This window comes from Pinus tabuliformis, chromosome 7, assembly GCF_031772625.1.
Source record: "Pinus tabuliformis cultivar Carrire ecotype Pingquan chromosome 7, CPIR1, whole genome shotgun sequence".
Lineage (NCBI taxonomy): Eukaryota > Viridiplantae > Streptophyta > Pinopsida > Pinales > Pinaceae > Pinus > Pinus tabuliformis.
This window is the reverse complement of record NC_142293.1, coordinates 1140772341-1140788507: the sequence shown is the minus strand read 5'-3', so window position 1 is coordinate 1140788507 and position 16167 is coordinate 1140772341.

Genomic DNA, 16167 nt, shown 5'->3' with positions numbered 1-16167 from the left:
TGCATTTCTTGGCACTTTCTTTCCAAATTTTGTACAAAATTTCTCATGGTTAGAACCTTTTTTACTGTCAAAATTGTACTGTTCTGTCCTGAATATCTAGAGCTGCTAGCTGCTCTCTCATATGAGTATTCAAAAAATGAATTAGTTTATTGGCCTGTTTGGGCTTGTTTTCCAATTATGCTCTGGCTTTTTGAGTCTCAACTTGAGCTATTTCTATTAATTCAATTTGGTCATGGATAGTCTGTATTGATGTCCATTGATCAGTGATGGACTGGCCAATTTTAGTCCACAAAATTGTTTTGATTTCTGCCAGAGTTTTGTGAAGAGTGAGGTCCTTCTCCAAGGATTTTACCTTATTTTCCAGGGCCTTTACTTCTCTTGTTTTCTCAGCCACAGTTATTTTTGATTTATCATAATTCACCTCTATCTTGGCCAGTTTTTCTTTGGCTTCCTTTAGCTCTGCCATTTGGAGTTCTAAAGCCTTTATTTCCTTCATCATATCTTCCATGCTCAGGCTGGTATCTGGTATTGCTGTTGTTGCTGCTGTAGTTGTTGCTGAAGCTGAGGTACCTGCTGTTGATGCCGGATCAGTAGGAGGGACTGTTGTGGTGACTGTAGGAGGAGCAGTTGTAAGAATTGGAGCTGTTTGAGCTGGCTAAGAGGCCAACTCTCCCTGTTTTCCTTGTAGTGCTTCCTCCAATGCTTTCTCTATTTCTGCCAGTCTCTCATTCATCCTCATCAGCAAACTCACCACATCCTCCTCTTCTTTCTGCTATGCAACTTCTGTGGTTTGAGGGTGCATTGTAATTGGCAGCTTGAGCTGCTTCCTGAGAGCTACGATATCTTCTTCTTTATTTTTTATTAAGGCCTGTATGCCCTTGGGATCTTTAGGATCATGTCCCAACTCTATGATAATTTCTTCTAAGGATTTGATTCTATTATCCTTAGCCAAAGAAGAGGCCTTTTCCAATTCCAATTGGGCAAAAGTATTATGTAGTGAATTTTGCAGTCTGTGAGCCAATAATGCTTTGTCTGCCAAGGTGGAGTACACCATTTCTCCGGTTTGTTTATGTAATTCAATCTGGTCCATTAGGTGGATGTCTTTAGAGAGGACTTCCAGATTGGTCCTGATATAATCAGCAGCTGACTGTGGTTGTTGGATTGTGGGCCTGAAGTGAATAAGGGTCATTTTCCCTTCTTGAATATCATAGGCTGCCATTAGCCTTTGTTGATTTGTGGGGGTTGTTCTCAACAATTGATTATAGAGTTGGATCCTTATTGGGTCATTTCTAGCCTTTATTTCAGTAAAGGCTTTCTTGATATCAGAGCCTTGTTTGCTCTATGGCTTGGTGGATGTAACCTCCACACCATGCTTCCTCTCCTACTCTTCCTGATAGGAGCTAGTTGATGTTTCCAGAATTGGAGGAATTTGCTGTTCAGTTGTTCCTTCACCCCTTAGGTTGCCTGCTGTCTCTTCCACTAGTTCTTCTTCAGAGTAGGCATTCAACCTTTGCCTATTTTCCCCTTGCTGTTCTACCGATCCACCTATAGCTGTGTCTTCCTCCCTGTCCCTTTTCTTGGATCTTTCCTCATTGAGAGGAGTTTGTAACACAGGGATTTCAGGTACCTTTTTCTGTGTTGAAGGGCCTTGCCCCTTTGATGCATCTCGCTGATCTGCCATTATTTCCTACTCTGAATGCAGTACTTCCTTGCCTTTGGATGTCCCTATAGGTGGAGTACTCTCTTGGGCAGGTTGTTGAGAAGTTGTAGCAGATGATGTGCCCGCTCCAGTGTGTTGAGGAAAAACGAAAAGGACCTGTCCAAAAGAGTCCAGGTAAAGTGTTTTTTCAAGCTCTTTCATTGCTTTTTATAATTTCTCTTATTCAGTAAACTCTTCAACTAATGTGCCTTCTACCCATTCTTGTTGATTAGCATATTGTTCAATTTCAGGGATTTTGTGGTGCACATATCCTGTAAGCTTGTTTTTGACTCTTCTAAAACATATGAAATGTTCAGGGTCATATGGTGACCAATGAAAACTTTGTTTCAGCATAAGTTGATCTCTTAATATCTTATCTGCTTCTTCCCAGGCTTCTTCCCTTTTATTGAAGATAAAAGGGCCCAATTGATGTCTTATCTTGAGCTGTGCTTTTTTCCTAGCACCATAGAAATGAGTCAAATCTGAACTACTAAATTTCCGGAAGTATTCCAAGGCAAAGAGTCTCATAGGGACATACTTTGGCAGCTTGTAGGGAGTTAATTCACAGCCATAAATCCTGATCATTGTGTGGTTTTGGTAAAAATACCAGTCACCAATACTGTATTCCTTTGAGAGATGTAGAATTTTTTGCATTTCAGCAGAGAGCCTGGCAGGAGGAGTTGTCATCAACAAAGAAGTGGCTGGATATATGAACAGGTCAATGAACTCACAATATGTATAAGGGGAGTTGTGGACTTCATGGAATACTAAGGTCCAGAAAATTACAGACCTCCTTTCACCTTTGAGGTCCAATCTTCTAAGAGGAAATTGGAAACTATCAGGTTGATAGTACAACAACAAATGATATATGCAGGATGTATATTTGAAAACTCTTTCTCTATCCAAGTTTATGAATTGCTCATGGATTTTATTTTCTATGAAGGTGGCATAATCATAGCTGACGGCAGGGGGTTGTCCTGGAGTGAATATGGACATCAATGCTAAAACAGTTTCATCAATATGCTCACTGGTTTTGAAACCCAGAATGTAGGAAATCATATCAGTAATGAGTATACCAGTCTCATTGAACCAGACTTGATTTAAAAGGAGGTGGATGCCTAGGCTAACTTTATGGTCTCATGAATAATTGAGCTATTCTGGTAATCTCTGAACTGGGAAGTTTGGCAACTTGGTCAAGCAAGGATTTCATGGTGAGAGGAGCCAGAGGCTGAGTGGGCTTAAAGTTCAGCATCTCATTTATGGATTGAGGAGTAATATAGAAGAGCACAGTCCCAGATGGAGCCATAACCACTCTTTGTGTGGGTTCATAATTTGCACAGCATAGATGGATGAAATCCGGGAGCACATTCACTGAAGGGAGGTAATAGATAGGCATGTTGGATTCCCAAATTCCCAAGACATCAATGTTGCTTCTGTAGCTGTTTCTAATTTCACAAAAGGCTTGAAGGTGAGGCTTGTCACCCATCATATCCTTAATCTGGTAATCCTTGTCAACAAGGGGTATCCATTCTAATTCCTTATGTGGTGCATTCAAGGGGGCAACATTCAAATCCACTGGATCCTCCATTTTCAATTTGTTAAATGACCTTTTAACTTGGAGTTAGAGCTTTTGCAGCAACAGAAAACAGAATACTGGCTCTGGTTTTTCTCAGGAAATTGCAGACTGAGTTTTATTTAGAAATTTCCTTGCTGGGTGAAATTCACAGTAAAAAACAGAGTTTACAGAGTTTAGTTGGGAAGCTGGATAAAAACAGTGGAAAAGGCACTCCTTTTGCAGGTGTTTTTTGCAGATTTAACTCGATATTTGGGTGTTTTTTTGGTGATTTTGCAAGCGGAAATGGGATCGAATTTTAGTTTAATGGGAAATTTACAGAGGAGAACAGAATTCGCAGGTTTTCGTTGGAAAAAAGGGGTAAGACAGTGATTTATAATGCAGCGGTTTGTAGGCAACAACACATTTTAAGTTGAATTCTAGTTCTTCGGGCGCTTTTTACAGAAAACTTTGGAAAAACATGGTTTTTTATGCGAATTACGGGTATATACCTGTTCTATGGGCGCCTGGTGCGAAATGTAGGTTGAAGACTGAGCTGAGGGGCCGAGTTTGTGGAGTGAATTCCCCTGGGTGGCGGGCTGGAGCTTTGGTGGCAAATTCGTCGTAATTTGCATGCACAGTCTCCGCAAACCAACGAATAGAAATAAATGAAAAACCATCACTTTCACGGCTTTTTAACAAAATTTGGGCTTTTTCAGGCTTTTTGGCGCTTTTTGTGATGATGTCACCATGACGTAAATTTTGTCATGTAGCGGGGTACGGAAGGTGACGTGGCGGATGACATGGCGGACACGACGGAAGAAATAGTGACGAGGTGGCAGCTGACGTGGGTGCTGACGTGGTGGATGATGTCACCAGCGGGAATAGGAGGCGGTTTATGGTTTTATCACACCGCCTTTTGTACGATGGTGGTTTCTGGCAGAATGGACGCGATACAATAGGGTGGCGACACGTGTCCCACAGTACGGCGGGAAAACCGCTTTTTATCGGGCGCTATTCTTCGTACATCAGAGCGGCTCCGATATGGATGAGAGCCGTCCAATCTATGGGATCGGATCCAACAGTCGATAGAGGGGTGAGTTGGCGGCGGCTTATAACACAGGGCCAATGCATTATTTTAATGTTTTTTAATATTTGCGGGGTATAAACTTTGGTTAACAGGGTTTTATGTGCGCTGTTGTTTCTTTAACCAAATGTTAAACAAACCCCAATGGTTTTGAACGTGGAGGGCTATTATAAGGTTTCTGCCAAACTTTTAATTTCTGAAAACTTTGATATATGGCTATACTTGCCAGGGGTCGGGATATTATAGAATTTTTGGGTTTTTTTATGTATTTTTACATAGTATAGGAGGGGAAAACTTTAAATAGGAGCTATATAATAGAGTTAGAGTTAGGATGTTAATATGGTTTTATGCATGGAGAATGCTAAGTTTATAAGGTAAAACTTAGATTTTTAGGGAAATGAAAGGGAAATGGAGTGATTATTTTACACAAGAAATGTGGCTTGTTTTGATTAAGTGAACCCAGAGTTCCACTCAGTATTTCTCATAAAATGAAATGAGTTAGGACCACTGAGCAGATCTCAATGTCCTTGAAGGGATGTTAGTAAGGGTTGCTTGGGGGAGATGGGAGGGGAAATTAGTCATGCTCCAACTATTTAGCAGCCACTTTGTCGTGGTAGCTGTGATATCCCTGAGATGAAACATACTCAAAAAGACAAAACTGATCACCAACCTGCTTCTGCAACACCAGAATTACCTACCCATTCTGCTACATCTAACATTTTTTCTTCATCTTGTTTGGGTGCATTTGAGCTAGCAAACTCTTTCTTTCTTTTTCTTTTGACTGCCCTCTTATTTAAGTCTGCCCTTATCTCTTCCAGGGGCTTAGATTCAACTATTGAGCACCCTTGTTTCTCTACCTAGCTAGTGATCTGCCAAGCTTGAACTGTTTGAATAGACCTTATTCTACAATGCTAAAACAAGAAATTTAAACACGGACTGGCCAAGATTGAGCTATTGGGCCATCCATCTAATGTGACAGAAGTAAGTGATTGCACATTCTGAACTTGCTTTGCAAAAAAAAAATAAAAAATAGGACAGTAGTGGCATTTTGACTAGCCACTTTCCTAGTCTTTCTTTGGGGTTCATTTTCTTTTTTTCTTGACCAATTCATTCTTCTTGCCCTTTGATTTTTCTTTTAGAATTTTTTTACTTTTTGAAAATATGGAACCTTTGCCGCATGGAAAGGATGATCATATTTGGCATTTCCACAGTCAATCATGAAATATGACACCTATTGGTATAGGAACCTAAAACTCCAGATATTTGATTATCCACTTGGCTCTTTCTAGGTTGAGAGACAAATCATGAATGTCCACTTGTTGCTCCTGAATGATCTTCTTGAGCTTTGAGCTTTGTGAGCCCAAATCAGTGTCATCATCCTAAATAAGAATGAAATCTATCTCCTGCCCTCATGAAGGCCCTTCATCATGTAATGGCTGCTTGCCCTTGTCCTGTACCTGCTCTGCTGATGGAGGAAACGAGACCCCTTCCACCCCGGGTGGAGATAATACTCATTTTGCCGCTGCAAACAACCCTCTAGTACCCTTTGATAGGTGACAAACACTGGCACACTAGTGGTTTGTGTGTCATGAATCTCCTGCTAATGTGAAGGTCCTCTTGTCTCATGAAAAACTGCCGGGGGTACTTGAGGACCTATAAAGACCTCATGTGAAATGAAATCCTCCCATGAGATTATCTGTAAACCAAGGTGATGCAAGACCACAATTTTATTAGTGCAAAATGATATATATTGTTACACTACTGCTGAGGAGGCTTCCTATGCACTAAGGTGGTCATCTTCTCAATGTTTTGGCAAATAAAATATGGGAGATTCATCATTCTCACCCTAGTGAAGTGCATCAACAATCTTATGTGATAGGCATATAGGTGAGAAAACTGGCCCTCACAGCTGAAATATTTAATTATGAGTTTCATCAAGGGAGCATATGTGTCCTTCAGATATCTGAAGCGAAAAACTCTACTGAGATGCCTTTGATAACTAGCCTTGGTGTAAGGCTCATAATGCTCTCTACCAATTTGCTGCCTTTTATTCCACTGCTCACAAACATTTGGAATGTCAGTTGCTTGAGACATAGTCTCGGGTGTCAAGGTGAATGTCACACCCGCCAAAGTGACTTGACCATTATGAAGATGGAGCACAAACAATCTGGCCAACTCATGATGGTACTGGACTCTTTCTGCCATCTCACGGAACTGATAACAAGATTGGTGTTGAAAGCATGTGACAGCAAGAGGACAGGCCAGTAGCTCGGCAAGTGAAGTAGGCTCTTCTCATATATGTTTACCACCCTTGTGAGGTATCCTTGGTGCATGCATTTCTCTAGAAGAATCACTAAGTGTCTCCTCATTTCGATCATAGGAAGGATCTGACTCCATGTTTGCCAATGTTTGAGTTTTCTTTGATGAGCATGAAGAGATTTATGGTGTCTTTAGGTTTTTGCCGTAAAGGATGAGAATGTATGAGGGACTGTGGAGGGAAAGTGTATGAGGGGTTTTGGGAATGTTGTTGACAGGATTTTGGGGAATAGAAGGGTTTAGGGAATAGTATTTAAACTTTGGGGCAGCAGTTAGGGTTTGGGATAGTGGGATTAGGGATTTAGAATTAGCAAACTTAGGAATATGGGGATTGGGGGAATGGGTTGATGAAAATGTAATGAGAGGGAGAAAATGAATGAGGGAATGAAAGAGTGAGGGAGTGAGAAATTTTGTGGAGTTAGCAACAAAAAACACAAGTTGTAAACCCTATGCAATTGTTTTTGACAAAAATTGCAAAGAGGTATGGTTTCAAGTTTTTCTCATTAAATCACCATAAACACCAAGAGAAACTCATTCATTGATCATGGAGGAATGTTTGACTTACTTGAAAAACTGAAGATTGAGCAAATTTGGCAATTTGGGAGGTGGTTGTGGATGAAATCGACTTCCAAACCCTGTGCGTCGTGCCACAAACCTAGTGCGCCGTGCCACTTCAATCCATTGCACCTATGTATTTTTTACACTGAAGAGTGCGGCCCAATGCGTCGCGCCCACGACCCAATGCACCGCGCTCCTGAAATTTTGCCAAAGTTGCTGCGATTTTTCTCTTTGGCTTCAACATGACCTTTCTCTTGTTCACTCTTTCTCCTTTAGATGCAAATTAACTCTTTAAACATAACAAATGGTTTATATACAAAGGATTTTAATTTTTCACTTATAAAAACCCACTTTGTAATGTTTGCCTTTGACTTGCTTTTAAAACTCTGTTTTTGGGCAGTTTGCTTTATTTTTTCCTTTGATGAACTGAATGCTTTGAATTTTTGTTTTCCTTGCAGGTGATGGAGTTGCAGAGGCTTGGCAAGGTGACCAGGGTTGCCACTGAGGTTATTACATATGAAGAAAATGAAATTACATCAAATTTATACATGAAAGCATAAAAAACTTTGTTTTTCCTCAAAATAGGGTTTTGAGGAAAAATCAATCACTGAGCATGTGATTATGGAAATTATTGTTGCTGAAACTTTATTTGGCCTCCTCATGCACCTGCTGACCGTTATTGAGCATTTTGAAGACCTTATTGACGAAACCCTAGACCTAATGAGACCCTAAACCCTAAAAATGAATTTTGTAGATTTAAAGACAAAAATTGACTACAGAAGATCTAGATGAATGAAAATGGGCCAGCACATGAGGGAAAATGTATAATAAGCCACTATCGTCATATGATCCATGACCCTAATGAAATGCAGCTGATCGGTTGAGACACCTAACATGCAATGCAACAAGAGAATTTGATCACTGATGGAGGGATGAAGATACCAACACTAAAAACATCAACCAAAAAAGGTTGAGAAATTGCTTCCTCAAATGAACAGGGCTATGTCATGAGAGCTAGTACATATCAGGTGACCTCCTCTGTGTAAGTTGTAATGTAGGGGCTCACACATTCTCCTGTGCATATTGTATCAATATATCAACTTCTATGGTTCTCTTTCTCCCTTCTCTCGATGTTTATTGTTGATTGGGTGTCTCCACTTGGCCTCCTCTCTGCTCCTCCATTTGTGGTTGCTCCACAACCTCATGAAGCTCATCCTAAGGCTCCTCCTTTGGAGCTAGAAGCTCCTACTATGGTGGGATATGCAGCTCTCATTCCAGAGAGCACCTCATAGCCTTATCCTCACCAAGCTTGACATCTCTCCTCACAATTGTCATCCTCGGTGAAGGAAAATACACCCGGTAATTGTGTGGATTTTTGGCGTATCCTAAAAAAACTCCCAACTCTATTGTAGGCTCAAGTTTCTTCCTCGAATTCTTGGAGACATGAAAATAAACTGAAGCTCCAAAATTTTTGAAATGAGACACACTAGGATTTCTCCTAGAGAAAGGTTCATGTGGTGTGATCATACCAAGTATCCTATCAGGACTCTAGTTCTACAAGTAGACTATGGTGTTGCATGCTTCTACCCATAGATGTAATGAAAACCCCTAATCATGCAACATCGCTCTTGCTACTCCCACTATGCTCATGTTATTCCTCTCAACTACCCCATTTTGTTGTGGGTTATGGGGTGTTATCAATTCTCTTCGAATACCTTCTTTGGCACGAAAATCATTGAAGGCATTCGAAAAAAATTCACCTCCATTATCTCTCCTAAGATCCTTCACCTTCTTCCTAGTCTTGTTCTCAACCAATGCTTTGAATTCAACAAATTTGGAGAAACATTCATCCTTCTTCTGCATGAAGAATATCCAACATTTTCTAGAGAAATCACCAATAAAAATAACACAGTACTTATGTTTTTTTTGTGGAGGTTGTAGAAAAGGGTCCATGAACATCAGAGTGGACTAGATCCTAGATTTCATCTTCTCTTCTATCTCGACCATGGAGAGGGGATTTGACATATTTCCCCAATGTGTGATCCTTGCAGGCATCCTGCTGGTCAAGGGAGCCTTTAGGGGGACCATTGGTAATTTGCTACATGATTGTTAAGGAACCATGGTGTAAATGAACCAATCTCATATGCTAGATTTCTCCAACATCTCGACTCTACACCTTTTTAGCCTTGCTTCACAATCCAATGCAATCTCCCACCTAAAGTTTGTATAGTTTCTTCACTCGAACTCCAATCTGCTTCACTTTTCAAGTACCTATGTGTCTCAAAAAGGCTTTCCCTTTACTAAAAATAACATCATAGCCTCTATCCTCCAATAATAATACAGAGATCAAGTTATTCTTCAGCTAAGGTACAAGAATAACATATTTGAGGTTATTGTGCCAATTCCTGTAGCATTATACCTCCTGTCATCCCCCATTTCGATATGCATCTAGATATCCTTCTCCTTCATGCCACTGAAAAACTCCTTGCACCTTGTCATATGGAACGAGGCACCAAAATCAAGGTACCACACACTCCCCATAATAGTGTTGGCCATGCATGATATCATAGTGAAGTCTAATTTGAATTGTGAAACCAATGCTTCACCTCCTTCTCCTCTTGAAGGCTTCTTGTTAGATTTCTTGTGTAGACATTTTGTTTCATAGTGTCTATATTCGTGGCAGTGGAAAGATTTTATCTTTATCAAGTCTTTCTTCTTGTTGTTATTTTGGTTGGATTCAGGTTTGCCTTATGTTTTCTTACCTTTTCCCTTCTCCCCCTTTTCAACCAAGGAAAAAGTTTCTTCATCCTCTACTTTGGACGATGTTCCATCTTTGGTATTCCTCCTAAAATATTCTTGAACCAAATTGGATGACAACCTTTCCCAATTTGGTAATTTTTCCCTTCCATTCATAGAGTCCTATTGTTGTGCCAAGATTTTGGAAGGCCTAGAAGATCTAGGCTCACCGAGTCATCTTCTACAACATTCACCCCAACCCCTCCAATGATCTGGATTTAAACAGGAACGCAACACATTACGGAGATAACCGTAAACACAAAGATGTAGTGGAAATAATACTTCATTTCATTAATGTAAAACACTGAGATATGCTTACAAACAAAAAATGGAAATAAACAGTTAGGGCAATGGTAGCTTATCTCTGAGAAGAGATGTGGTGGCTACATGCCTCTAAACTATGTTACAATGAGGCTCAAAGGCCTATTTATTGTTGAGAAAAAAAAACCTAACCCTAGAAGATGAAACATCAAACTGTGGGCCCCGTTTGGGTAAATTGGTACATCAACTTCCCGGGTCGTAACTTTGGCATACAATCTCCGTTTGACACTTACAATATCTCATTAGAAAGATCTATCCGAGAACTACAACTTTGGGAAGAGAAACATCGGTCCATGGATCCATGTTGCTCCCAGTTTTCCTAAAAAATGTCGTTTAGGGCCTCAGAATAGCTCCGGAAGTTCAGGACCCGAAAAATTGCTAAAAATAGTAAACTATGCTACAATTAAGGAAACTTAAAAGCTGAAAGAAACCATGGTGGGGGTCCAAGTGGACTTGGTAGGTGGCCACCAATATCCACCTAGATCATTTCTCCCCCCTTAGGAAGCAATGGTCCCCATTGCGTTGAGTTCCTCCATGAGATGAGGAAACTTCTGCTGAACTTGGTCCATGGTGAGCCACTTGCCCTGGTGAAGGAGTTGGCTTGCTTTGACAACTTGATATAGTTGGATGTTCTGCTGGTGAGTGTGCTTGATCTATGTGTCCATGATCTGATTAGTTGCAGCTTGTTCCATGCAATCTGGATTTAACTCTGTGGGTGTGAGTTGTTCTGCAATGTCAGATGTGTCTAGTAATGGTGGAAACTATGGCCAAAGGCAGTCCACATTGAACACTGGGTGTAGGCCAAGGAATGGGGGAATGCTGAGCTCAAATGCATTGTCTCCCATATCCTTGGTAATGGTGTAAGGACCATATCAGAGTGGTCTGAGTTTTCGATAGGCTCCAATAAGGCGTTCCTTTTGCAAATGCAACCAGACTTTGTCGCCCACCTGAAACTTGTGTGGCACGCGATGTTGATCATGTTGTTGCTTGTACTTGGCATTTGATTTCTCCAGAATGTCATGGACTTGCTGGCGAATCTGTTGGATGTGCTCAATGAACTTGTTTGCCTTATCTGTTTAGGACTGGACATGAGCCGAATTTGTGTGAGTAGCTGTAAATGGCATGGCCACATCAATGGGACATAGTGGCTGGAATCCCAAGCCCACCTAAAAAGGGATGTGGCCAGTCGAGCTGTGGAGAGCCCGGTTGTAGCTGTGTTGAACATAGGGGAGGCTCTCATCCCATGTGTGTGGATGCTTTGAGTTGTACATGCGTAGAATGTGTACAATCATCCTATTGACAACCTCTGTCTGGCCATCAGTTTGACTTAGTGAGTTTGGTGTCCAGCATCGACCAAAGACTGGACCAAAATGTACTGAGGAACCTACTGTCCCAATCTGATATGATAGACTGTGGGATCCAAAAGTGTACCCACACTCGTTCAAAGAAGAGTTTAGCAATGGCTTCTGATGTGATATTCTTCTTGCAGGTCGCCATAATGGCTATCTTCAAGAACATGTCGACGACCATAAAAACACAGTCGTTTCCATGCTTAGTGGAAGGAAGGCTTGACATGTAATCCATGGAGATGGATTCCCACAATCGACAAGGGGTAGGCAACGGGGTATAGAGGCCTTGCTTCTTGATTGTTGGTTTGGCAATGACGCAGGCAGTGCATGATTTGATGTACTTCCCGACATCCTGTTGAAGATTTTGCCAATAGAAATACTTTTGTAGTACTGCCACCATTTTCTCGACCCCGAAATGCCCAACAGACCGACTGTATTGTGCTTCCCAAATCATCTTGGCACGGTCGCTTGAAGGAACACAAAGGTGCCTAGGTGGCATAACAGGGCATCCTGGAGGTGAAAATATAGAACATGCCAACCCTCCAAGAGTGTCTAGTATGTGTGGCAGAATTCTAGGTCACTTTTGTAGAGAAATGACCAATCAGAAGTCTCGTGCCCACAAGAGTTGAGCACGGTGGTTAATGACATGATCGGTGGTCAACTGAGCAATCTGCAACATTATTGGTGCTACCCTTCTTGTACTTGATATTCAAATGGAACTACTACAGGTATGTGGACCACTTCTGATGGTGATCATTCTGTAATTTCCCTTGGGTCTGTATGAACTGGAGGAGTTGGTGGTCTCTGTTTCCTTCCCCAAAATGTAATGTTTCCATTGTCAGCAGACTTGCACAATGGAATACATCTCTTTGTCATAAGTTGGATACTTCCGGACTGTGTCTGAAAGTATCTCACTGTGATATGCCACTAGATCCCCGTGTTGAGTAAGGACTGCCCCAATAGCATAGTCAAAGGCATCTGTCTCGACCTCAAATGGTTGTTGCAAGTCTGGTAATGCAAGCATTGGTGTTAAGCAGAGGCGATATTTCAACTCTGTGAATGCCTTCTGTTGAGATTCAGACCAAAAGAATTTTTCTTTCGCTCCTCCCTTTGTGAATTGACTTAAGGGCCAAGTGATATGGGAAAATCCCAACACGAACCTGAAGTAGAAGTTAGCAAGACCTAGAAAGCTGCAGAGCTCTATTAGAGTGGTTGGAGAGGGCCAATCCTGAATGACTTGGATCTTGGCTAGATCCACATGCACCCCCTGTTCATCAATAATGTATCCCAGATATTGAACCTAGGTCATGCCAAAAGTGCATTTCTCCAAATTGGCATATAACTTGTGTTGCCGCAATGTTAGAGAACCTGTCGGAAGTGGTGGAGGTGCTCTTCCCAACTTTGGCTGAAGATCAGGATGTCATCCAAATATACCACTACAAATGAGTTGGTGAATGGCCACAAGACGTAATCCATTAGCCTCATGAAGGTTGTAGGAGAATTCGTCAATCCAAAAGGCATAACCAACCATTCGAAAAGGCCCTCCTTGGCTTTGAAGGTAGTCTTCCACACATCGGAGGGTTCGATTGGTACCTGGTGATATCCTGACTTCAAATCAATCTTGCTAAAATATTTCCCCCCCTTTAGTTGGTCCAGGAGGTCATCAATCCGTGGGATCGGGTACCTATTATGGATAGTTATCTTGTTCAGCGCCTGATAGTCAATACAAAGTCTCCAAGTCCCATCCTTCTTCTGTACCAACACGATTGGGCTCCCACAAGGCGATGAACTCGGACGGATGTGACCTTTCTGTAGCAGTTCCTAAATCTACCTCTTGATTTCATCATTCTCTAGAACGAAGCGTCGATAGATTGGTCCGTTGGGCAGCGACGCACCTGGGGTCCAATTGATGGAGTGATTGGCCTGACAATGCAGAGGAACCCCTACGGGGGAGGTGAAGATGTCCTCGTACTCCTCCAAGACCTTGTTCATTTGTAGCGATTGTGTGGAGGGGCCTTATCTAGAGGTCGTGGCCACCATCTTCTTCTTTCTTTGAGGGCGTATCATCAGGAAAACAAATTTCCCGGTTTTGGAAATGAGCTTAGTGCATTGTTTTGTAGTAACCAAACAGATGGTGGTAGGCGGTGCTACCTCCGGTATCTTGTACAACTTATTTCCCAAAGTAATAATAACAGCACAGGGCCTTGATTCATACACAACATGTTGCTTCCACAAGTATGGTTGTCCTAATAATACATCACAAACTCCAAGGGGAGCAATGTCACACAATACCTTATCCGTGAAGGGCTTGATGTTGTATGGAAGGCGACACTGCTGGCTCACGCGAAGATCCCATCCTTGGTGAAGCCACCCGATGGTGTACAGTTGTGGATGTGTTGTGGTCAGTAAGCCCAACCGCTTTACGACCTCTACCGAAATGAGGTTATTTTGGCTCCTGCTGTTGAAAATGAACTGTAGCGGGGATCCCTTTACCCACATCTGGGAGTGGAAGAGGCGTTCCTCCTCCTCTAGATCTTCGGGTTCCTCCTTTTGGATCTTCATGGTGGCAATGATGGCGTTGGGTTCCACATCAATAATCTGCTTCCCTTTGTCATTCCCCTTGTCGGGTTCTGACTCAGAGTCGGAACATGCATCTGATTTTGAAACCTTTAGCTAAGCCACCAGTAACTACTTGGCCCAACACTCACTTATGTTGTGAGTGGAACTCTTATGGAATTCACACCATTTTCCTGTGTCCTTTTTCGGCTTCGCGAAACTGTTCTTTGCTTGCAGCTTTGGTGGGTTGTCTTGGGCCACCCAACCTTGCCTTTGTCCTTTGTTCTACGGTTTGGGGGCACCTTTCCCTTGCTTCGGATTCGCAGGTCCAAAGTCTCGCTTCTTATGTTTAAACTTTTACTCGACCTTGACGGCATATTGGTATGTTGTGCCGAGTGAGGAGATGCTCAGGAGTTCTATTTCTTCCTGGATGTACTTGTGTAGGCATCTGCAGTATTTGAGTATTAAATGATGCTCCGAATCCTTGATACCCAACTTTGTGCAAAGGGTATGGAAAATATTGGTAAACTCTGGCACGTCTTGGTCCCTTCCCTTCCGCAGCATGGTCCACTTTATGTATTGATCCTCATAGCTTCCGACAGGGAAGTACTGCCCCTTGATGGCATCCCAGAATGAATTCTAGGTGGGTGCGGCTGAAAATAGTGAGTTGGTACTTTCATCCTTCCGCTCGCAGTAGGTTTCCCACCAGTCCTTGATGTGGGGGGCTACTTTAAGAAGAGTGAAAATAATATTTTCCCCACTGGAAAAATCATGAATAGAAAAATAATCCCCTAGCAGATTTAACCGTTTATCTACGGCATCTGTATCTATTTGACCCTCGAATATGGGGATTTAAAAATTAACTTGTACCTTAAAGGGCGTGGCATTTACAGAGTAGCTGCTTGAAGTCGATGCATCGCCTCTGCATAGCTGCTAAAGTATCTATGCAAAGTTGTCCATCATCGCGTTCTTTTTTCGCTCGAGGGCTTCTTTGAGCAAGATTTTGATAGGATCTCCTACCCCCTCGTCTTTCTTCGCATCTGCCATGGGAGGCCATCAGGTTTTGTGAGGCTAGTCTTATAAAGGTTTGACCAGTTCAAGCCCTAACTCCTTATATCCCAACCTCGTTGGGAACATGCAAAGAAAAACAGAGAAAAAGTTGACCGCTCTGATACCAGTGATCTGAATTTAAATAGGAACACAACACATTACGAAGATAATCGTAGGCACAAAGATGCAGTGGAAATAATACTTCATTTCATTAATGTAAAATACTGAGATATGCTTACAAACAAAAAATGGAAATAAACAGCTAGGGCAATGGTAGCTTATCTCTAAGAAGAGATGTGGTGGCTACATGCCTCAGAATTGTGTTACAATGAGGATCGAAGGCCTATTTATTGTTTAGAAACAATGGAAAACCCTAAACATCCAAAAACCTAACTCTAGAAGATGAAATGCCAAACTGTGAGCCCCGTTTGGGTAAATTGGTACATCAACTTCCTGGGGTCGTAACTTTGGCCATACGATCTCCATTTGACATGTATAATATCTCGTTATAAATATCTCTCCGAGAACTACAAGTTTTGGAAGAGAACCATCGGTCCATGGACCCATGTTGCTCCCAGTTTTCCCAAAAAATGTCGTTTAGGGCCTCAAAATGGCTCCGGAAGTTCAAGACCCGAAAAACTGCTAAAAATAGTAAATTGTGCTATAATTAAGGAAACTGAAAAGCTGAAAGAAACCATGGTGGGGGTCCAAGTGGACTTGGTGGGTGGCCGCCAATATCCACCTAGATCATCCAATCTCATCTTGAACTTGTGTAAATTTGGAGAGATATTGTGGAGTAATGTCATTTTTTACATCCTAATGTTTCAAAGTTTGTCTTTTAGGGCTAATTTTCTATGGCCACTGCTATTTTGAAATAGCTAAG